This window comes from Lineus longissimus, chromosome 2 (genome assembly GCF_910592395.1).
Source record: "Lineus longissimus chromosome 2, tnLinLong1.2, whole genome shotgun sequence".
Classification (NCBI taxonomy): Eukaryota; Metazoa; Nemertea; class Pilidiophora; order Heteronemertea; family Lineidae; genus Lineus; species Lineus longissimus.
The window spans coordinates 14,658,129-14,682,717 of NC_088309.1; positions in this window are offsets into that span (position 1 = coordinate 14,658,129).

A 24,589-nucleotide genomic window follows, 5' to 3' on the forward strand; every position below is an offset into this window, starting at 1 on the left:
AGCTATAAAAATTTGATGTAAGACCTCGCCTTTTTAAGGAATATTTCTTTTACGACCTTTTATAACCAAATGTTGTGATTGAGGTTGGAGTATATACAACAAAAATTAAGTAATGAGACGTGGCTACTTAGTTACATCATTCGTCTTGTAGAAAGGAGGCTGGATAATCCTTAGTCGGCCAAAGTCACTGGGCACACATATTTTCCATACTCGATAATTTTAAGTTCGTACCTCACTTTAGCTGAGATGTATACTGCTCATGTGTATTTAATTCTGTGACCATGGGACCGTGGTCCATGGTCTTGGAGTGTGTTTGTTTTGTGTAGTTCGACGGTCGCCTTTGGTGTGGCGGGTCACTTGAATAATATGTTATCCTACATTCATACATTTGGTGTTCAGGTACATGCAAATTAGTTACACGAACTTTGTAAGTGTCTTGTAACGAATCAATGTGTACATACGTACACGAAATTAGACAAGGTCTTAACTCAAAATCGTACTGGATTTTTGACTTGGGTGTACGCTCATCACTCTACATGTTTATGAGGCATAACAAGCTAACTCTAACATTTTCATTAATTTGTAATGGTATGAACATGATTCCTAAAAGGTGGTAAATATATCTATGATTCCGGATGCTATTTTGCCCGTGTCGGGTCCTATGTCCCCGAGTATATAGTTTTATGTTCTCCAAGTTCTATTTCCGGGGTCAAACCAATGTTTCCCGGTACCTATGTTCCCAATATCAAAGGGACACAAGATTTTTTAGAGACGAAAATGAAAAAAACAGTTCTGAATTAATCGCATTCATTATAATATGCTAGGGATCAGTGGTGGAGTGGTTAGAACGCTGGAGGCCGCCGGTTCGATACTCAGACAGATCAACACTCATATTTGTGTCCTTGGGCAAGGCGCTTAACCCTACTTGGTTCTCTCTGGAGTAAATGGGTACCAGGCTTGCCTGGGAAGTTAACCTGCGATAGACCAGAATTCTATCCAGGGGGAGTAATACTCCTAAGTCGCTTAATGTTTCGGAAACCAGGATAAGCTCAGGTCGGATGAGCCGTTCGCATAGACATGGATTTTTTGTACCGGGAAACATAAGTACCGGGACAGATAGTTGGAAAACAAAGGACCTGTATCGACCCCTTTTCCCCTAGCACGATGTTCCCCTGTTTGGGATACCCTTAAAACATGTTTAGCAATTCCCTAACCAATTCTCTTATTCTCGTTTCTAACCCCGACCCTTGCTCCTACTCAAACTTTCATATCCCCTAACATAAATTATAGTATATGTGTCAAATCTCATTGAAAATCTTCTACATTTACCATTCGGGCTCGATCCAGAGGCGATGATAAAAAGAAACGAAGAAGAAAAGGTTTTACAGTGGAGTGAAATCGGGGTAGTCTAAGTACATGTAGATTTCGCTGTTCCTGAAGGGACACGTCATCACCGCGTCCATTTTGAAAACCTCCCTTACGACTCATACGTAATAAAGTCAGTTCCTTCAGAATATTTAATCATCGTGTCATGACCGCCCTGGCTATCTTCTGTCAATTTGGCTCTATTCCGGGGCAGCAGGTTGATTATTAAATTTGTAATTATGCGGAGGTTACGATACAATTAAGTTTTATCTTGCGCGAAATGTCGTTATCTATAGTAGACGAGGAACTTTCAATTCCGATGGAGCATGTAATGAGAATGATCATTGGTCGGGCGACTATCCATCATAATATGAAATGGTGGAAACAGTGTCCTCTTCACCGATACATATCTAGAATGGCAAATAGTTTTCGAGTATTTGTTAAACGACAGCTCGGTTATTGCTCCTTCATGATGTGATGCGGGTTTTTAGGCCACGATAAGGAAGGGTTGCAGGCAGTGTTTTGTATTAAATCTGACGAAAAGAGTAAATTTTTGTATATCCATCGTTTGTGAGTCGGCCGTGGGTTGTTTATTGGGAGGTTTATTTATTGCAATTTCATTGTCATAAAAAATCGGCACATTTGGTCCTTCTGACGGGTGCGAATGATATTTTAAACGCCTTTTCAGTAGTCCGTTTTAAAACTTTGTGAAGAAGAGAATGTAGAGTATTTTATGCAGAGCTTTACATTTTATAGGTTTCTTGTAATAAACTGTGCGATCATAATCGTAGTGTGATTACTCTATATACCTTGCCAAGCGCCGAAATTTTTGCAGCTAATCATAATTCAATGGTTGTGTAAATACAATGTACTTTAATTCATGAAAAGAAGGGAATCATCCAGGGTGATATTATTGTCAACCAGTTGCTGAAAGTGGTACTTGCGGGAGGCTCTAAAAGGCCAAGATATCTTTTTACCTATTTCCCCAGCTGATATCAAAGCGTGGAATTCAGGTAATTCATCGTGATGACATTGTCTGAAGATTGTTGATAATTCCCGAGACGTGGGGTACCATTCCGGTACATGTAGTTCTTTACTGATCGAAGGCTAACAACTTCAACTTTTTTTTACTTCAAGACCAGACGCAGAAAATCATTTGCGCGGGATAATGTCCTATACCCCGTAAAGTCTGATAGTCGTCGTTCAGAACTTATTTTATAATTCATTTACTCATAATTGACAGGTTTTGCATGCCTTACGATCAGCTTGGAAAAACGAAGTACGAAGTCTGTGTACGTAATTTATCACGATTTAAAAAAAAGATTTCCAGCGGCCCCGATCCCTCAGTAAAAACAATGTAAAAAAATGATTAACGACAATCGTATAAACGAATAACAACAAGACATGATGGCAACACACACCTTCGTACTTCGTATTTCGCCGTGCGTATGGATTGCAAAAACGGCCTATTTTAATTTGTCCAAGTGGCAAATCGCCTTAATTTTACATTTTTTTGTCAATGACTCTGCCCGAAAGTGTGAAATTCTGATGAATGGCCACGGACTCAAAACATGGGAGAGTTTATGGCAAACGAACTATTAGATTCAACGGTTAGTACCTTTTGTGATGACAGAGGCATGTAAGTGAAACCGGACCTTAGCTGGCGTCAAACAGTGCATGCGCGCACCTCAAAGTCATATAATGTAGTGAAATTATTAGAAGTATACAGAACGAATTATTTTAGTGTCAGAAATTTGAAAAACATCGACGAATAATTCTTCCGACAAAAATCTTCAAATAATGTCCTCATGATGACTCACCTAAAAAAAGGCCAATCACCAGTAATCTACCTGGAACAATTGCCTGTTTGGAGATCAGCAACTCGTCACTTCTTGTCATCACGATTTTACCAAAGCTTTCTCATCCTCTAAGTAAACCTGTTAAACCTCACTCAATCCTCTGAAAGTGAAACTGCAGCCTTTTACGACAAGTCTCTTGGTGACAAAGATGTCTTCAATTTGATTGTGTATCCTGCACTCCTCATCCTGTTCATCCGGCATCCCATCTCGCAACTTCCATCCGATCTAAATGTAATTACAAGGATTTGGCGAAAGGTGCAATTAGGCAAGAAATCAATTGAGAAGGCTTAGTTAGAGATCTGTAAGACAAGCTCCTCTAACATGTCCAACGCGCAGCTCACTTGTTTCCAATCAAATTGTCTCTGCAATGGATCCGGTGAAGATTCCGAGCGGAATTTGTGTATTTACTGTAAGGAGTTGCGTTAATGAATTAAATAAACTGCTGTGAGCTGAGGATGGCATCGGGAGATCTGGCCAGGGTTAAGGAGATTGTCAGATATATCGACATTGTAAGGAATGTTGGCATCTCCGTGCATATTTCCTTGAAAGGGTTTGAAATAATTATTAGCAAGCCCCTTTCAAAGACACTCGTACCTGCCTGCCAAGACTAATATTGGAGATACATGTATCCGTGTTCCAAGGAATCGAATGAAATGAGAATGGGTTCAAAGATTGAAATACCAACAAATTACATGTAGTTATATTTTGATGGACGGCATATTCTTTGCCAATCAAAGTCAAAATTGTGATAGTTTGCTGTCTCAGTTTCATGAACTTTTAGAGATATCGTTGTGCAGCAATCAGGGTAGTAAATAAACACGACACCATTGTGCGTCGAGTTCAGTTTCTTAAGCTTTTCCTATTCTAATTGTTTTGCCCAAACTCTGGCCTTTAGTCGCGAATAATGACAATCCCGCGGTGACGATATCAAAATAGACAAACAATTCACAGAGAAAAAAAGACAAAAAGGAAATTGTTAAAAGTGCCATATTTTCACGCAGCATTTAATTAGTTTTTGTCGTGTCGAAAGGGCGGTACTTAGATTGGTTGTGGTTTTTCTAGAATGCTATGTTGCCCTAACCATTTCCCCGCAATCACTGACATTACTGCTTCATCACACTTGAGTCGCGATCACGCCTGTGGCAAAGTCACCCAAGCTGTTTACAAAATCCATTAACTTCAAAATATGCTCTAAGAATTGCCACCATTTAGTTAGCTTTACTGGTTTATGGAGATGGGATAACTGCATTAGCGCCAATTCACAGATAATAAGATCCCTGTAATTAAATCGGGACTTCTAAGCGAGTGCAGCGCTTATTCCGCTCCCGGCGACTCGCCCCGGGCCAGCCACCCTGCCGAGCACGAATTTATCTTCATAAATCGTAATTACAATTGGTTACGCAGATCGATAAGATCATATCATAACATTGAAGTATCCATTTGTATACGCTTCCTATGAACTGCTGAGGCTGATGCAAGATAAGGCACTTTGTTTTTAGCTAATCAAATTTAAAAACACACTCGCAAAAGGGAAAGGAATGTCCTGCTGGGAGTTGCGGTCAACCGTAAGGAGAAGGAAAATCATTAACTAATAAAAGAGAGCCATCGTGTGCCTCTTTTTCTTCACCATATTGTTCGTTTGCTAAGTGGACATTTCGGACGGGCAAAAAACCGAACTGAACAATAAAAAAACCTAGCCTGCGATTACTTAAATTTTCAGCATTTAAAGATATGGAATTTGTTTAGTACATGTACATGCAAAAAATTCTAGTTTATTTATATTTTTTTAAATTCTTTCCCGGGGAGACTAGATAACATTGAGACATGGACATTCGAATTTCGGAAAGTTTTTAAATTCAATACCTCTGTGAGCAGCGAAATAATTTGTACATGTCCATTTTCTTTGGCATTTGGAACCAATGATTAAACTTTTTGCCCCAAATCTTAATAATATGTGTTCTTTGAGATGACAAGAAATGAATTAAGGAATAATTAGCTTTCGAAGGATTTGACTGGCTCTTGTACGAATGGCATCATCAAGTTCAAATGTGCCTTTCTCATTTTTCCGTTGATGGAAAGGGGCATTTTTCACCATTTTCCAGCAATTAATTCTTCAAGATGATTTGAGCTCATTTTTATCACCCAGACCTTCAACAAGAGTGCTTTCCCAGAAAAGTCCAGGAAGCCAATTTTTCCGGAATCAATTTTGTTCATGATCAGTGTTCTTTTTGTGCCCGGAGATTTAGTTTTTGATTTAAAGTAATAATATTTTCACAATCAAACAACATTCTGTTAAATAAATGTGTATAGCTTGCTGAAATTCATAGCCATACTTTTGGAGTTATTACAAGGTAAAATTCGGAGCGTTCAGCATTGCCCACCCGACATACGTGTATATAGGCCTATATGTTTTTGGCTATCTAACCTACGATTATCTTCCGTAGAGTTTGTTCAAACACTGGCCGACAGAATGTGGGAGAAACACCAGACCAGACCAGAATGGAATTGGGTAGTATATTACAGAATCGGTTAACTAATTACAGAAAATGGTGATATGTCATACAATAACTGTTCTACGTGTATGTGACCAATTAAGATATAGCGTTAAAAAGGCCTTAACCGTCTCATAAACTACGAGATATTAACACCGCATAATAGAATTCTTTTTCGTCTGGACACTCTTTCTTTGAACACTTCAAACATTTGCATCCGCCATTTATTACAGAAATTAGTGACGAAAAATGAATAGCCAGAGGGTTAGTAAAAGCTTCGCATAGTTGAAATACGTATAGTACTAATTTTATAATACTAATTTTAATCAGCGTATCTCCACCGCAATGACGTCCCGTATAGTTGAAATACATACACTAATTTTAATCAGCGTATCTCCACCGCAATGTTACCAAACTGGTGTAGTACACCATGCGAATCCTTTCAGTCGCCGCTACCAAGAAAAATGCACCGCCTCCCCTTCCAAAGACAACTTATCACAAAATCGCTTAAGAAATTAGATCAGGATATTCAATTTACCATGATTGGGGTATTTCACTGGCGTAAATGACGCAATTACGATATGCAAACACCATAATGGAATGTTTTCTTCGGGAGGGTAAATTAATATCTCAGCTACGCTCCTGCGGTGGTTAACCAAGCGCGCCAGGCGGCTGCAATCCGGTGGAAGCGGTTGTCATATTTTTTTGTGAATCAAATCATTAACCAGTTTTGTGAGATGCTATGCTGAACCAAGGCCACGACAGGTGTCGTGTGAGAAAACTATCTAATAAAAGGCCGCCATTGCCGACATCTCATTAATCATCAATAAATGTCTGCCGTCTGCAAATAAAAGGATCAAGTCGACAAAACAAATGCCACGTGGCTGATCTGCCAATAACCTCTATCTATGAAACAGAACAGATCTAGAACGCCATATACAATACATGAATACTGTAATAACCATAGGCAAAGAGATACTGACAACAAGACAAAACCACTGAACGTGTAAGAAGCTGGCTGGGGCGGGTATACTACAGATAGCCTAGGCGTGCATTTTGCATGTAACGCCGAGACAGATTGAGTTTTTTACTTTGCCTTTAAATGCCTTGAAATATTATATTTCTAACGAGGGAGCTACTCCACGTCATGTAGCAAAATCGAATCGTCGAAAATCAGAATAATTTTTTCTGTGTGTCTCAGTAGAGTTTCTTTACAAATGTTCACTAACAGGAAGTTCTAATAAATTATATGTTTATGTAAAAGTCGCACTATAGTCCAAATCACAATTGTCATCCCTACACCAACACTTGGCCACCCTGCTTGGGGTTGGGTTACACCGGTGTATACACTGGCGTAATACTGGTGTTTGACAGGAAGTAATTCCCAGGATTTCGACACCAGTGTTGGAAAAGTGTTACACTTTTCTTACACTAGTGTTACACCAACCTCAGCCCACACAAGAATGAAGGCAAATACATGGGAGAAATGTACAGGTGTAACACCTACCTCTAGAGGTAGGTGTTTGGGAGTGGTTAAGTTTCTGGGTTGGTCAAGGTGTTCAGTCATGTCAGCATTTGTACCAGTGCAGCAGGTACGGTGATCATCAGCAGCACTACATAAGTATAAAAACCCAACAAAAACACACAAACGATTTGATTGCAGTTCATCATTATTCTATGTCTTGTTGTACGTACATCAAAACAACAAAATTCGGAGAAAAATCCATACATCGAAGCTGCTCATGTTGACGATTCCGATCAGGCTGCCATTTTTTGAACATTTTGAAAACATTCGAGTTTAAAAAACACCTTAAACGTCCGTCACAGGCTATGTCATTCAAAACTGTTCAGTTCATCATAATCCTCGGGTAATGTTTTATCAAGGAAACGAGACAAGAAACGAGGAATTCAGGCATAAACAGTACTTTCAATGCAGTTTTTCCGGCAAACAAGCGGCCTTGCACAGTGGTTGTTTTTTGTCGTTACGCACTCAACTCGGCTGACGTGACTCAAAGATTCCGCTTGGACCGCGTTGTGACACAATCGGCTGTCTTCACAAAACTATCGTCTACACAACTCACTCTGCGCTTGAAAATAATCGCCAACCAGGGTTTAATTTTGATGTTTTTTGGTTGAAGCGAGAAAACAAGATGGTGTAGACGTAAACACCTAGTCAACTCCCTTGTTACACTCGTTTTACGCTGGTGTTACACCGTACACCGTACACCGACACATTACACCAGGTGTCATCCTGGTGTTGCCGAAGTGTTACACCGGTTTCCCACCCGAGCTCGGTGTTAGGGGTTGGGGTAGGCCTCCTACACCAACGCTACACCAAAATGTCCACAGGTTTTTAAAAATATCACAGAGGTGGAATAAAATAATTTAATGCGGTTTTCAGCAGAGAATGGCTATTAAGTTGGTCATGTATCTGTTGTATTGGGGCCCAGCTAATCCTGTCTCTTCAATATGTAGCAGGCAATTTTAAAAATGTCCAAAACTAACTTTTTTCTTTTCTTTTCTTTTCTTTTCGTTCTTTTTCACATTGTATCGGTGAACTATGCTGCAGCAAAGGTTTTTTTCGCTTTCATAAGAAAATTCCTGCTAATTTCTTCATTTTGAAGATTAATTTTAGCTCGCTGCAGGTGATGTTTTTTTTCCAGACAGCTGGTGACCTTGGAGAACTCCCTTCATGGTCAGCAATGCAGTCAGGGTCCTTATAAATGGAGCCATTCAACAGAATTGATGGTTCAATAACAACAATAAGCAGAGGGTTGTTCAAGGGTTGTCTGTTGCAAATGAATTCCAAACAAACCTTACATGCCAATAATTCAACCGTATTTGAATTTTTGATGGCCACACAAAAGTAGGAACTGTTTACTTAGAAACCTATTGAATATAGTCAAGTTCATAATAGGAAATCTAATGTGAGTTAGTATTACTGGAGTTGCATGGCTATTGGCTTAGTCGAGCTCATACATGAAGGAGTGGTGGTCTTTATCAAATGTAATGGAAGAGATTTTAATCTCTTCCATTACCTTTGATTAAAAAATCATAACATAAAAACTTAAGCAAAAATGTGCATTTATCACTAGTGAACACATTCTATCGAATTGCAAGTGATTTGGGCCTTTTTGAAATGCCTGTTACATAATGAAGGGATGTAATTAGGTGCATCCAATTAAAACCGATATATATGACCAACTAAATTTTTAAAAAACCGCATTCAAATGTTTTATTACGGACGAATAACCTGTTAGCCATTGGCTGTTTTCATATAACTGGTATAATAATCTTGATGCTATGATTAGCTTTGAGGCTAAGTTCAGCCTCTTTAAAGTCGCTCGAGGCACCAGACAAGGCAGTCCATTGTCACCTTGGTTGTTTAGTATTTCTATAAATGACATTTTATTAGAGCTCTCCAAAATGGGTGGCATAAGAGTTGGCCAAACCGAGTTATATTCTACGGCCTTTGCTGACGACATTATACTCATACATACTATTGTTCCTTGCCTGCAAGCCCTGATCGATACATGTTTTGACTATGCCAAGGTTTGGCGATTTAAGTTTGGTATTAAAAAATCGAGATCGTAGGGAGGGATCCGTTTATAATACGCAGTCTAAGATGAAGACGTGGCGCAAAGTATGTGTCCCGTCGCTTTTATACGGTCTTGCCTCCATTTCCCTTATTGAGATCCTTGAGTCCACACAAGACACCTTCGTAAAACGTTTCCTTGTTCTGGGAGAAGTCCCATAGGCACTCCAGGTTGTTAAGTGCCTTGGGAATCCCCTGTTTAAACGATCTAGTTGACTCAAATCGTTTTTCGTTGTGCTATAGTTTAGGGAGGATTAACTCCCCTGCGCGTGACTTGAATTTCCATTTCCTGGCCAGGTATAATATTACCTTATTTGCTGGTCAGCAACATCGTCAAGGCGGGGTTTTCCCCGGTTTTGGCCTCGTTCTCGAGGGCGAGGCGGGGATTCCCCAAATCTAGTGACGGCATTGTTGACTCGCTTAGGACACTCCCCTTCGATCCGAACTTTGGCAATAGGCATGGCAGGGAAGTGGAAATAGTCAAGCGGCTCACGCGATATTGATTTTATCAGAGTCTTTCAAATAGAGAGTCAGGCAACTAGGGACCGTATGGCTTAAACATCAAAGCCGCCGCCTGCTTCGGAAGACGCGGGTTGGGACAGAGCTCTCTCGGGTCACGTGGTACACCCAAGCCAATTCCCCGCAAATTGGCTTTGAACAGTTCTTCGATCAGCTGAACATGGCCGTTGCAAACACCTCGTTTTAAAGCAAATGCCTGCTTCAAAGTCACTGATCTCTATAAAACTATTTAGATATAATGTCAAAGATAATATTTATATGAAAAGCGATATGTTTCGCAATTTGCTTTTCGACAGTTTTGAGGAGAAGTGATGGCACTGGTTTGAGAATAATTTTCGAAAAGCGTTTTTCTACTCCACATCATCACATATTTTTGTAGTTAGCAGTTGTGTATGTTGTCGGTGCTTAATGGACGATCTAAGGGTATCACATGATTCCATTTGTTGTCATCTAATGGTATACTCATATTTAAAAAATGTTGACTGACTACAACTAGTTTTATAGCAGGTTTAATTTCACGTGGTATTGTTTGGTCACGTGAATGTTGCAAGAATTTTTTTCAAAATGTTGCCATGTTTTTTAAAATGTTCCCATGTTCCCATGTTTGCATATTGCATTATATTTTCAAATTTCTTGGTACATATTTTAAAATCTTTACATAAGTTTTGAAATGTTGGCATGTTTTTTGAAGGGTTGCAATATATTTCAAAATGTTTCATGATATTTTCTTTAAGTCTTGCATTTATTCCACTTTGGCGTGACATACTTGTCTTATTCAGCGCTAGGGGATATAACAAACCGTACATGCCGACGCACAGAACATGTACTAGTATTTTTTGTTGTGGAGATTTCCGAAGGACGATAACACGATAACAATGTACGAACACATTGCTTTAATATTGTTTTAGAATGTTTTCATTGTTCTTGTATGTCATTATCATGAAAAGGGTAAACATCCCATTCCGAAAAACAAGTTATTTTATTTTCCTGCACGATCCATTATCTCTCACCGATGCCTTCAAGTCGGGACATAGACAAGCTGGTAAATTAAATTACCGAGATCCATGATTCGCGACGCAGTCGTGATTGTTTCCCCCTTATCAAACCTTGCTATCGGGGAAACTAAATAAGGTCGTTAATTCACCTAATTTTGTTTCCATTTTCAATGAGAAGACATCAGGACGACCTTTCTCAGGATTAACTTCCCCAAATATTGATGTAAATGTAAAGAATAATTGTTTAAAGTACTGGACGGCGCGGTTACCCTTATGTCGGGTTTTCGATGGTTTGGCCAACATCCGCGCCAACATTCTGCCTATAGTCTTTTTCAAAAGTAGATGTCACTATAAGTTGGGGCTGCTGTGCGCTAATTACTGGGCCGATTTCTTCTGAAGTTTGATTCTTAAATCTAATTTTGTGACTCACCACGTCAGATTAGAAATTTCTTTATCAAGTAAAAAAATGTTTTCTTAAGTCCTTTGACGAGGGGGGAGGGGGGGTGCTAGACAGAGGCTGATTGTTTTCTAATAGGTAAATTGAATGAGACTTAAAAAAAACTTGCACATAAGAAGAGTTGCATGAAAGAAATGGACTGGTGATTTAGTCTAAATTCATCTAGAGATAAGCGGTACATTATTGCAGAAAATTTAAAAATCAATGCACCACGTCAATGTACAGATTACGTACAAAAGGACAGTGCCATCTACTTCTGAAAAGAGCCTTTCTGCTGCAAAAGTTCTCATTATCTCATGAACAAAGAAGAATTTTGCCTGGGCTCAAAACTGTTGCAAATCATCTGATGCACCTTCCCTGAAAATTGCATCACGATAGCATTAATACTAGTAGGCAAGCTACGAGATAACCAGGTCAAAAAAAATGGAGCTCACAATTAGGCAAAGTGGTTATAAAACTGAACAATTAAACCCACATGCACAACTACAACATATCACCTATTATCCGTGAAGGTTGCAGTACTCTCCGCCGTGCGCATGCGGTCCCCCCGGAGGAGTTGTCCCGAAACGATTTTTTTGGTCAATAATAGTCAATAATAAGAAAAAAAACAACTTTTTATAATGGAGTGAAATCAATAGCTCTCCCCATCTTATAGACTGGGGAAGCCTAATAAAAATAATTTTCATAGCGGAGTAAAATCAAATCAATAGTCTTCCACACTTTCGGTCGTACACCCCCCCCCCCCCCCCCCCACCACCGATAATTGTGTCGAATTTCATTGAAAAACTCTTAACCGTGTCCGGGGCAAACCCGGATGCTTCCCCTCAGTGTTTTCATATGAGACAAGACCACTAATGAATATTCATAGGTTGGAGGGTGGAGGCCTATCAATTAGACGAGTGCATGTTTTTTACTCTCAAGTACATTTTTGGAGAGGTATTGAAAAAATATTTGCTGTGGCAAGTCTACAGATATAAATAAATTGTTTGGTAAAAAAAATAATTTTGAATTTCGACAACCTGGCCATAAAAAAAATAATTTTGAATTTCGACAACCTGGCCATAGGGGGGTGGTTCAAATTTGGAGTGAAAATGGCCGATATGGGTAAAAATGTCCACTTGTGTCAAACTTGTCAATTTAAAAACAAATTTCCGTGGTCAATCACCAATTTAATTCGCACCAGTTACTCGCAAGACTAACCCGTATATCATATCCGAATTTCAGTTTCACTACTTGACGCATTCTTTGATGCGTCGCGGTCAAACATTGACAATTTAACTGCTAAAAGGCTTAAAAAATCAATTGTGGTCTTGTCTCACATGCAAATTAGTTATGAACCTGATAAAAATCAAACCCCAGATGCACATCACCATCATATCACCTATCATCCATAAAGTTGCAGTGCTCTCCGCCGAGCGGTTTTGGAGGAGCTGTCCAGAATCCGTAATTCTAGAATCAAAGGTTGCTAAATGTGATATCGTTACTGAAATGTTACTTCTTATGTAAAATGAAATTTAATACCTTACATTTACATTAAACATGTACATAGCAATTTCAATATTGTACAACAGTCTCAAAGTGCTTTACAACTAAGACTATAATTCAGAAATCACTCGGAAAAACAAGGGAGTGCACACGCTGCCTGGTTGAACGGCTTATTATAAGCCGCGAGATGAGAAATCGCGAAATCGCGAGTTGAGCAGGCCTAATCATTATTTTCTGGCACAAGATTTTCTACTTTCCTGGACCATGACAATCAGTATTTCTGATGCTGCTGTCGACTTCTCCATTCAATAATTGTAGGACCGAAGACATTACAAAGGCTACATGCAACTGCATGTTCATCTTGACCACAAAGGCTTTTGTATCTTATCAAGATATATTCCGGCTATTTTTAGAGGGAGTATAATACCATGAGGTTCAGGATGCTGCATGCAGCAATTACGCCTGGCGGCACAAGTCACCATACACATGATTGACCGATAACACAGAGCATACACCTGAACGTCTGGTCATCGCTAAAAATAGCGCTGGGATAGTCTGACCATAATTAGGTTAAATTCCACATCGCACAGCGGAGTCTGTTTCAATGGTAGTATGTAAACACTGAAACGTTTCAAAAGAAACAGGTCAAACGAAACGAGTCAAAAATAAAAATATGGCATAAAAATGAATATTTCTGAATGATTATACTCATGAACTGTTATAATGATTACAATAATTCTGTTTGCGCACTTTGATAGTCTGGATCGATTTTTAGGCGATTAATTTGGTAAATTGTTTGCAACACGGCGACCCGCCTTGGCATTCCACATTTTCAGCGCAATAAGTAAATCGGCCTCGTCCCCGTGCCAATCTCCAAAAGCAGAGTTAATATTCAAAATATTATCTCTGCCCGAATTGGCTTCCATGTTGGCGAATCACTGTACATTATGCATTGCGATCGTGCAGTGTAATTGAACTGAAAATGGCCGCGGCCACAGATTCGTACTCACTTTGGGCACGAAATAACAAAAGGTTATGGCGTTTTAAATTAAACAATTACAATCGAAATGTTTGAATGAACCATCCTTATCATGTCTTAAAGTTTCGCATCAATATATGCTTTGAACATCTTGTGATAATGAAATGAGTGGATCCAGCACATTCGGCAATAATGGCGGCCAATTAGGGCAGAGAAATGCCCGATGAAATGCGGAATAACATAAATAATGCTATGACCTCTGATCTGCTGATGCTCCGTGTCTGAGTGCTACGTTCGAAAGAGTTCAAGGCAAAATTGGACATGTTCAATTCAAGGTGTTCCAATAAATCATCGTTATTGTCGTTAAAGTATACGATAGCGCTAAATATTGGGGCAGGGTACGAGGTTACGTGGGGAAATACCGGTTTATCTAAATTGTGAAAGAGCTGAACGGACTGTGGTAAATTTATTTATAATTAATCGCTTTCTGTTTGAATTTATGTGGCTTTTATGCGGTAAAAATACAAAACAAAGCCTTGAAAAACGACACATCCACATAGTGCATTTTCAATTTCACGTTTTGACCATTTATTTGACTCGTTTCGTTTGACCTGTTTCTTTTGAAACGTTTCAGTGTTTACATACTACCCTGTTTCAATGGGCTAATCAAAACAAGTATAGCTCCCAACTACAGCATCGGTCGCATGAATGTTCGCCTTTTCAGGTTCCATATTTGCAATACATTCTGTGGCGCATGGTTCTCTCACCGAGGTTGGCATCTCGTGATTCATAACAATTGTTTCTAATCGCGCAGTTATCAAACACATGTATGGACTTTCGTTCACATTCATCATTTTGATTCTACGGACGTTGTACACCCTCATATTGTCTAGAATACCTATAGCAGCAGTTAAACATTGTTTCCCCAACACTAAGAATACGCTGTGACTGCCATGACTCATGTCCCCCCTCCTCCCTTCTGGCGATTGACCCTTTATCACCACATCAAAATACTATGTTCGTCAAGGTTTCGACAATATATCCCCCAGGCTCTCCCGATCATTCACCGGGAAACCACCTCAGCTCCAATTCTGTGGTACAGGGTTCGACTCCAGATCACTCCAGCAATTATGTTGAACGACAGAATTACCAAGTCCACACATGCTCATTCGTATTTCCCGCGTACGGAACTTATAAAGAAATGATGGCGTCACCTCTTATTACAGGAAGAACTCCCCGTCTCTCCGACATCCATCGGTGTATCGAGGATGTAACAAACTCACAATATGTGTTGTGCACATATTAAACTGAGTTGGCCAATATTTCCGGGGCGCCGTTGCTTACTTCGCCAAACCAGCGACAAAAATTCCTACCATTGCCAGAAAATCGCCGGTCCTGCTATTCTGATGATTCCAAGGAATCGAGAATTTTTCATGATATTTTTTTTGGATTGATCGCCAGAAAATAGTCGGTATCAATTATTCGAATGCATCCGGCATCGTCGTCAATTCGGTGTGAGTACAGATTTCACATTGTCCGCTGCATCATTTATAAGAAATTGCTCCCTCAATCCCAAAAATTCGCCCGATTGCTATACATAAATCAACCTGCGCCCGCCTTGCACCTTGCTCCGACTGCCATGCCTCAATCTACCATACTACTGTTCCCTCCAATCGACGAATCTGCACTGGTTGTCATTCCTCAATTGTTAATCCTCAACACCCAGAATCCGCACTGACTGCTATGACTCAATCATTCTATTGCTCCCGCAATTCCAAGAATCAACTCAATCAAACCCATTGTTCAAGTGAATAACATCCCCTAATCATCAGGAATCTGCTCTGATTGCAATTTCTAAATTTAAAATTGCCCCTCAGCACAAAGATTCCGATCTGATTACCATACCTCAATTAAACATTGCTCCCCCAACCCCAAGAATCTACAATGAATGAATGCTATGCTCTAAATTCATGTTGCTGCCTCCACACCAAGAATATATTCCGATTGCCATGTCAAAATTAAACATTGCTCCCTCTACATGTATACTAAAAATTCATTCTAACTGCGCATGCCATGCCTCCCCTCATCTGTCTTTTTGACATCCCCAAATCAACATTACCTGTTCAACACCAAGAACCCGCGCCGATTGTCATGCTTCAATAGATAAACCGTGCCCCTCTACCATCACCAAAGCGGTCCGCATCTCGGCGAATATTGAACACACGTGAGCCCGTTCATCCGTATCTAAAGTGCTTTTTGAAAACTCAGTTCACCGCCCAGACACCGGGCAGCACTGGATAATATGTCTACAGCCCTCTATGCCATTCAATCTCTCCATTAAATAAACTAGAGGACGGCATCTTCCATTGTGTCATTGTTTTCGTCAACCGACCGACCAAATGTTCCCATATGTTCAAGATGGCCGCCGCCCGCCGTCCTATTGTTGGCTCCGGTATAATCAACTGCTTCAATTAGGTAGTAAATGGCAAGGCACGGAATATCAAAAGGTAGACATTAGCTAATTTCGTTGAATACTTCCGCGATAATGTTCATTGTAAATCGCATCCGCATTGTACTGGTAACCCTGGCGATTGGAGGAAGCGTAATCCGGATCAAACATCGTATTGGTCATTCAAAAACCCGGTCCGGAAATGAGAGTAAATAAAACAAGAATTGGTAATTAAAGCTTTTGACTTGTGATCAGTTCGATTCCGGATGGCTCGGACACGAAATCTATGTCAATACCTTGATTTTGACGTTATTGTTTGACGTTAATATTTCAAACGGTGCCCCCGAATAAACGGTTTAACCCTAACATATGTTTCATACTAGTGGCGTCATTGAAGATGCTGCTGTATTAAATTAGCGTCTTTTTTGTATCGAGACAGCAGAATGAAAAACTGAAGCTTTGAAGCAATTTAATTTAAGTAATTGGTCAAAACAATTAGCATTGATAATGAAGTTGATAATCTTGTACTCAGTGGTTGTATTCGATAATACTTCAAAATGGCCTGGCGATTTGTCTGGTGAAGAGTCTGACTCTGAGACTGAGGAATCCATGTTGGCAGTGCCAGCGTCTGCACTTGATGCACATGGATTCGAAAATTTGGCAATCCATCTAGGCGGTTGTGATCAATGAGTCACAATCCAGTAAACCATGCAGTCTAGTGATCCAGCTTTTTCGAACAGCCGATAAGATAATGCCGTCAAATGCTCAACGCGTGGTTGTTAGCGCCATCATGCAGAGAAGAACCACCACCTTGCAGGGCCGTGGTGGGTGTGTAGGGCAGCTATGATCCCAAGCCGTCTCAAAACATTGTTTTTCATGTAGATTATCCCCCCCCCCCACGCACGCACCCGCACACACGCACACACACACCAACACGGGTAGAATCTTGCCAGCTTCCCAACCCCATGACCAAATGGCAAAATCATCTAAATACAACTTAGCCTTGTGATGTGCAAATAACTCTTACTGGTAGGAGCATCATAACAACTACATCGTCGGTTTTGACAGTTTATATCAATTTTTCAAGAACTAAAGTATTCGTTATGTTCTGCTACAAATTTATCATTCTTTAATTATTAAAATATGCCTTCTAGTACTTCTAGTACGCAAACAATTAACATACTATGCCTACTTTCAATCACCAATAATCACAAACGCCAAATATATCGTTCGCTTAATTAAGCTCAGTGTGCTCAATATAAACAAATTGACTACCGGATGTTACATTGTGCAAACAATATTTTTCAATCGGACTGATAAAACGAGCACATAAACGGTGGTTTGCTACACTTGTAATTGTCCATTAAAATCTCCATTACCAGTGAAAAAAATTGTTAACACAAACATTAACGGCCGAACCACGTATATAAGTATATGTTTTATGGATAAAATCGCCCCCCCCCCCATTTCAAGGCCTATAAAAGTTCAATGGAACACAGCATTCACGAAGAGTTTGCGAATATTGTAAATCTAGATATGTGTCTATGTTACGCAAAATGGCAGGCGTCTAGGCTGAAAACTGTTGATTTTGCAGCAATTTGAATGAGAGAGGAAAATCAAAAATTGACTATCTCAAAAACAAACTTTACATCATTTCAGAAAACGGCGGTAGCTCGGGACTGGGTGATCCACTCGGATCGCCACAAGTGCAATATTGAAGAGAATTAAATTTTACAGGTGACCTACAATTTTCAATAGCTTGCCCCGTTTAGGAGCTAGAGGCCATCAAAGTTGGCATTTTCCACCAAATGTGACTCTTAGAGTAAAATTTCAAGTTTCTGATCCCCTACCGCCACGACGGGTAGACGGTAATAAAGGCACTGGAAAAAAAGGCACTGGAAAAAAAGGCACTGGAAAAAAAGGTACGGAAAAAAAGGCACTAGGTAAAAAAGGCACTGGAAAAAAAGGCATTAGGTAAAAAAGGCACTGGAAAAAAAGGCACCTGGAAATCGCTATACTAGGTAAAAAAGGCACTGGAAAAAAAGGCACCAGGAAATCTCTAGGTTAAAAATTCATTTGGGGTGCCCCCCCCCCCGTGCATTTCTATATGTGTAATGTGCTATGTGAAATGTGCTTCCAAGTCTTTCTCACCAATAAAACTGCAATAAGACTCATCAAGAATGTTTTGCTAGATGTCAATAGCCACTCTTGTGAAACTATTGTATCTTGTAGAAATAGGTTATTGGTGAGGGAACCCCGAATCTAACTTGATTAAACTATCGGACCAAATCGGATGATCTTTGTATTATTTTTTATAAGGATTCCCTGCCTATCCAAGCTAGTTTTTCTGGTCGGAGGGTACTGAAAATAGGCTGTTCCGTTTTTTGGACCACCCAGTATTCTGTTGATGTAGAAGAAAACTGCACATAGAAATGCACATAGAAATTTTTATTTTTATTTTTATCTATGTAGTAGAGATTTCTCAGAGATTTCCCATACATTTTTTTTGGTGCCATTTTTTCCATTGCCTTTTTGTCCAGTGCCTTTTTTACCCAGTGCCTTTTTTTCCTGGTGCCTTTTTTTCCAGTGCCTTTTTTACCTAGTGCCTTTTTTTCCAGTGCCTTTTTTACCTAGTGCCTTTTTTTCCTAGTGCCTTTTTTACCTAGTGCCTTTTTTTCCAGTGCCTTTTTTACCTAGTGCCTTTTTTCCGTACCTTTTTTTCCAGTGCCTTTTTTTCCAGTGCCTTTATTACCTACATTCGCCACGACGGGCCACTTTCAATCGCTGTGACTACATGCACGAAGAAAGTTGACCTCTAAGGGTTTATCACTTCGCTGAAAGACCTCTAGGAGGGTATTTTTGTTTTGGGCGAAAACCTCACAAAACCTCACAAAAGACAGAATATCATATTCGATGTGTTAGTTCAAAACTAAAATGGGCTCGTACTATCTCACATATGGCACTTAACTAATGGTAGTATGTAAATACTGAAACGAACCGAATGAAACATGCCAAACTAAACGAGCCAAATAAGCGTTTTAAACCTGAAAGAAAGATCAAGTTTACAAAACATTGTTATCTTCATTGCAGAATTCGGTCAAGTATGTTTATGGCATGAATATGCAAATATAATATCATACACATAGTCCCATTCAATTTGGTTCATTTCTAGTTTTGCTTGGTGCACCATGGAACGTTTCATTTACTCGTTTATTTTGGCTTTTTAAAAACTTGAAACGGGCAAATTCAATTAAGTTGGCCCAAGTGAATAAAAGGACATGTTCAATTTCGCCAGCACCCTAACAAGTTAAATTTTGCAACTTCAACGTGCTATAACACATAATGAAATATGAGCGGCCAAATAGTTTTTTTCTTGATTCTGATTCCTTAAGCTTGCAGCACACTGGACGCCAACTCCGGCGGCAAGGCGCGTTTTTTGCCGCAGGAGTCCTGAACGCCTGAAAAATCCGTAGTGTGCTACGGACGTCGTCAGGCAAACGCCACTTGCCGCCACTTGCCGCCACTTGCCGCCAGATATCTAGCATGTTTGATTTTTGACGCCTGTAGCGGCGTCTGATCGCCAGTGAACGCAAGAAGAATCCAGGTGTGCTACGGATCGCCGCCAGAGTTGGCGTCAACCAGCGTCAACGGCGAGGCTTTGGCCAATCAGTATGCGTCTTGATGTCACATGATTTCAAAATGGCAGCCTAAAGTGGCGGAAAAGACGCTACTTGACGCCGATTTTGGAGTAGGTGTGCTCTGAGCGCGATCCACTGGCCGCCAACTCTGGCGTCGAGAGGCGTTCAGTCGCGTTCAGTCTGACGCGCCTTGCCGCCGGAGTTGGCGTCCAGTGTGCTGCAAGCTTTAGGCACCTATTCCATAGAGCTATACCCTATACTATACTATACGCGAACAATAGTTTCAGTTATATGCAATAGCGTTGGGGCAAGCTACCTTAAACGTCATAGTACCCTTAATTAATAAATATTTTCAGAAATGCCAATATCCAGAAATACCGTTTAAGACCTGTACTTTTATTTTAGTATAAACCTTTTTTAGATAACCTTTAACTTTATAGGTGAAATTGACAGACGAAAATGGTGTACTTTTAGTGAATGAAACAGTGTCAATTCTCCAGAAAATCGCTGAAAAACGTTTTTCCCTCCCATTCATCCACTGAATATTGTTTTTGAAAAAATATTCTGCCATTAGTAATCTTATCATAATGTAACGGAAAACCTATCCGAACGGTCAAGGCGTCACCAAAGAAAAAGTCACACCCACGGGTGACTCAAAATATCAGTCCACATTTTGGGGACAACTACATCTCAATCTGCAGTTTTAGAAACAGAGCACAAATATTCCAAGTAATTTATAATATGGTTTATTAATAACACGCAGCAAAATAGCGGTGAAAATATATGTACAGGTTGCACAACCTTCAGAATATTTTCGACGCCAGGACTCACGTGACTCCTGGCAGAACGCACGTGAACACTTAAACCGATGACATCATGTATTATATTTTTTCGCAACTCACGAACTTTTCTGAAGTTTGGCGATTTTGCTATATGCAGCAATGGCGTCCAACTCCATGAATGCGGACGAATTGAACAATTTGTTCAACTGCAGCTCCTTTGATGATATTTTAAGAGATCTTAGGAATACTCACTTACTTTTGATGATAAAACACCACCAAACTCAGCCAAACCACTGCATATTGGATAGTACATATTGCATTGGATTTGGGGTTTCCCGGGTAACCTGGAGCCCAGAGAAAAATCATTGATATCAGGGCGCCGAGTATCAACATGCATGAACATGCAATATCGTTCGTCCACTGTACATCAACAAGGCGTCCTCGACCCTCCGCTGCGCGGCGGATAGGGTCAAGGTTACCACGACTAAGCGAATTGGCAAAATACAGAAATGGCAAATGGAAACGCAGCGATGATGCGCGACGTCATCGTTTTCGCGGTCACGTGATTTCTGCCAGGAGTCACGTGATCGCTGGCAGGAGTCACGTGAATTCTGCGAGAATTTTTCGTTCTGCCCGCAAAACGTCCTGACGTCGAAAAAATTCTGAACGAAAAAAGTCCTGCCGTAAAACGTGAAAATAAATTATTCTGAAGGGGAAAAAAATACATGGGTAGGAATATTTTACCTGGTGTTGTAAAATCCTTGTCCTGAGATAAATTTTTGTACAGTTTGGCAATTTATAGCGTGATTCTGGCGTAAATTTTAGTCCTGATGTAAAAAATCGGTCCTGAATAAATTCCGCTTTGGCTTGCCATACTAACCAATAGTAAATTTCAGCGAAATCGATGACCTCGACCTTATCACCTTTTGCATGGTCTATCAGTCGATCGATCGGACGGACTCTTAAAGCGTTTTCCTTGTAAGAGCAATAGTATTTCAGAATGATGCAATCACATCTCCGAGTAAGCCTTCAACATAGTAATACCAAGTAGCTGATGGTTTTATATATCGTTCAGTTTCTTTTTTAGTGCTGTTTGCATATTCAGCAAACATCTATTGTTTTCAAATTAGGGATGGCATGTTGATAAACTATCATCACAGTGATTTCGATGAAAATCGCAGTGTAATTAGTATCCAAAAATTACTCTGGGAAATGGTTTCTTAACAAAACAACTCCTTTAAGGCTGAGATTCCTATGTCACATCTAGCGTGTGCTTCCAACAAAAATATATATTACATTATTACTCACAAAAGGGTGCCTGTGTACTTCAATGTATGTTTTAGTTCCAACCTTTATCTTCAAATTTGTATGAAAATATCATTTTTGACCGATTTCATGTAGCATAGAGTTAATTAGCTTTTAATTAGAGGTCATAATTTGAGATTTGAACAATCCTGCAGACTTCACGATGCGATATATCCGTTTCAGACTTAAACTCTCAGATCGAGGCATGTGCGTGCAGGTGCTAACGATCCGTTTTTAGCTCACCTCTTAGCAGAGGTGAGCTTATCCCATACCGTGGCGTCCGTCGTCCGTCGTCGTCGTCGTCGTCGTCGTCGTCGTCGTCCGTCGTCGTCCGTCGTCCGTTAGCAGGGCACGTTTCGTAACTGTTAGAGCTATTGAGTTGAAACTTGGTACAGATGTACCCTTATGTAATGACACTTCGGAGACCAAGTTTCGGTCCGATTCGTTTCATAGTTTGGCCACCAGGGGGCCAAACGTTAAAAGTGAAAATATGTAATATCTCCCTAAATAGTAATCGGGAAATTTAGAAAAAAATATGGTAGGTACTTCTAGCAAAGGTTCATCATATATCCTCCGGGTTTTTGATTTGACCTCCTTTTCAAGGTCACAGAGGTCAAAGTTTGCTGATTCACTGAACAGTAGCATGTTTCCTATCTATTTTAGCTAGAAGGTTTTAAACCAGTGTGGACATGTATCTGGGGATTCTCTATTCCACCCCTAAAATTTCGGCCGTTCGGACATCAAATATGGCCGCCAGGCAGCCATCTTGAAAAATAAACACAGTACTATTACTCCGAAACTAATGATCGGATTGCAACCAAATTTGATCTGGATGTATATCTATGTACTCTCTACTAAATCCTTGATTTTTCATCAAATGTGATAGCCAATATGGGTGCCAGGCGGGCATCTTGAAAAATTCTTAGTTTGGACACCCGGGGGCCAAATTTAATGTCCAAAGTTAAAATGTTTGATTGCTCGTTTAATAGTGGTCTGATTTTCATAACATTTTTATGGTAGGTACTCCTAGCAAGGATACATCACATATCTTACGGGTTTTTGATTTGACCTACTTTTCAAGGTCACAGAGGTCAAATGGTGTATATTGGCCGTTAGGATGTAACGATGGCACGTTTCTAAACTGCAATGACCATTGATCCCAAATTTGGTACACATTTACCCCTTAGTCAGGTGATCTCAGGGACCAAAGTTTGGGCCAATATGATTCACCACTTGACCACCAGGGGGCAAAATCCAAAAACCTTAAAAATGTGATTATTCCTTAACTTCTTGCCCGATTGCCACCAATTTGATATCATGGGTACATCAAACCGCCGTACAGTATATGTCACACAAGTTTTTAATTTGACCTTCTTGTCAAGGTCACAGAGGTCAAATGGCGTAAATTGGCCATCAGGCCGTAACTATGGCACGTTTCTTAACTGCAATGACTATTGATCACAAATTAAGTACACATGTACCCCTTGGTCAGGTGATCTCAGGTACTGAAGTTTGGTGCAATCTGATTTGCCGTTTGGCCTCCAGGGAGGGGGCCAAATCCTAAATTCTTCAAAATGCCATTATTCTTAGTAATTACTTGCCCGATTGGCACCAATTTTATATCATAGGTACATCTAATTCTAACAACCATTCAATGTGTCACCCGGGTCTTCTTTGATTTGACCTACTTTTCAAGGTCACAGAGGTCGAATGTACTGTAAATTGGCCATTTTGGGGAAATTGTAATTGCTTGGACCTACATCAAACCTAACACTACATTACACAATACCATGATCTTTATCCATCTTTCCTCCACATGACTTGAGCACAATGGCCCTGGCCATTTCATTTGTAAAACATACACCCCATTTAGTTGGTATAAACAAATTAATTTTCTGAATATTGCCTATTTCCGCCCAAATATATGTGAAAAAGCGATCGTTAGGATCTGGAATGCACAGATGGCTATATTGTGTAAAAGCGATTTTTCGAATGCATCCATCCCTAAAAGAGACAACTTGGAACAAACATCTGAAAATATCGCGTGCCGACCAACAGTTACAGTTTTGTAATTTACTACTTTCCCGCCACTGCCCTTTGCTGTTCGGATTTCTATGGTCACTTGCGATCACTTGTGGTCAATTGCAAATCCCGTCAATGGGCCTATCTCTGACTGACCGACCATGAAAGCCAAAGAGAGCATTGAAATACATTTTTGGAAATGAAGTTGGAATTGAACTTTTTGCAAGTATGAATTTTTTACACTTATGGAGCATAGATATATTTGAAACTTGGTTCAGGTTATCAGTATTGAGTGTAGAGAATGTTGTATGCGGCATTTGATGTCATTATTAAAAGAATTTTTTTCAGTGACACTTTTCTGACCAAGGCTCCCTCGGGGTATTTGTAGCTAGTTGGTTCAGGGTATTTGTGGCCCCTATACATAGCTCTATATATCCTGTCATTAATCATGAAGATGAAGATCCTCGTCTTCATTCTTATACCTGAATTATATTATTCGATCATAAATTTATTTTATGATAAATCCATCTGATTTAGATACAATGTTATCCCTTTATGTACCAACCATGATACATTTGAGGTTTTATACTGGTTTATCTAACATTATTTCAAAATAAAATATTTTCAAAGTTACTGGTGTCTCTAGT